Below are 1,367 nucleotides of genomic sequence, written 5' to 3' on the forward strand. Positions count from 1 at the left end.
GATTGATATTACATTCCTGAGACTGTTTCGTTTGTTCATGCTTAGAACCGTTTTCGGTTCCACTTATTCTTGTTCGCTTCTTGTCATGCATTTTCGTTTCTAGTTCTGTGACTCATTTCCGTTTTGCATTTTGATCACTCCAGGATTGTTAGACAGAAAAACACTCTTTTTGAATTGGCTTAACTTGTGATTTCTTGATTGCATCTTGAGTGATAGTAAAGTATTCCAACTGGATTAACACCTTAAGTATTACAACTGCATAAGGTTAATTGAACCTACTAGGAGACACACAAAAATCTTAGTATCAATTTGGCGCTNAAAATCTTAGTATCAATTTGGCGCCGTTGCCATTTGGGAATTGTTTTGTCATATTTAAGATTTCAAGTTTTGCAAGATTAAGTTCTATCCCACTTATCATTCTGAGTACTGACTTGTTTTGGTTGTCTGCTTGTTTGTTTTGCATCTCAGGAACCTGTTGATTGCAACGTTTCATGCACACCAGATCAAGAGGACATCATAACCTCCTTCCTACTATCGACGATATCAACCGGTTACAAAGACCACGACAAGCTCGTCAACGCATTGATCATCCCGCACTCGTCACAATGGAACAACCGAATGGACCACATCCGGGACCGCGAAACATTGGTGTTGGGGATGCACCGAACACTCATACTCACTGTGCTGGAATCGTCCCTCCCGTCATGCAGAACAACAACTTCGAAATCAAGAGTTGTCTGATCTCCATGATCCAAGGAAACAAGTTTCACGGGTTGCCTATGGAGGATCCACTCGACCACTTGGACGAGTTCGACCGCCTGTGCAGTCTCACCAAGATCAACGGCGTGACTGAGGATGGTTAAAAGTTGCGCCTCTTCCCATTCTCCCTGGGAGACAAAGCTCATCAATGGGAGAAAAACCTCCCCAAGGGATCAATCACCACCTAGGATGGTTGCAAGAAAGCATTCTTGGCCAAATTTTTCTCCAATCTAGAACAGCACGTCATCTTAGTATCAATAACTCCATCATTGTTGTATCCAAAAAATGGTGTCTGGTAAGGAAAATCCATGACTAGATTATAGCTGAATGTATTCACTCTTTGATCAAACAGATCAATGCCGCCAACATCAACATTACGACCACCACTAAAGACAAAACTTTCTCCCATGTAACTTTGATGAGAAACATTCAATTGAGGATAATCAGACATCTCACTTACAAACGTTTTCTTCACATCTTGAAGAGCACATATCAGATTGTTGGTTTCATTTAGGTCGAGTTATTTCACATCTTTTTCATACCAACTTTTTCCTCTTTCTTCTCTGGATTGTCTCACCATGTCCAATGTCATTCTATTATGTTTCTCC

At 40.8% G+C, this 1,367-nt stretch overlaps 1 pseudogene; it reads left to right on the top strand.

The window, feature by feature from the left end:
- LOC109132683 overlaps positions 1 to 1,367 on the top strand; it is a 19,197-nt pseudogene that overhangs the window by 1,112 nt on the left and 16,718 nt on the right.

Source organism: Camelina sativa, chromosome 4 (genome assembly GCF_000633955.1).
Source record: "Camelina sativa cultivar DH55 chromosome 4, Cs, whole genome shotgun sequence".
In the NCBI taxonomy this organism is placed as follows: Eukaryota; Viridiplantae; Streptophyta; class Magnoliopsida; order Brassicales; family Brassicaceae; genus Camelina; species Camelina sativa.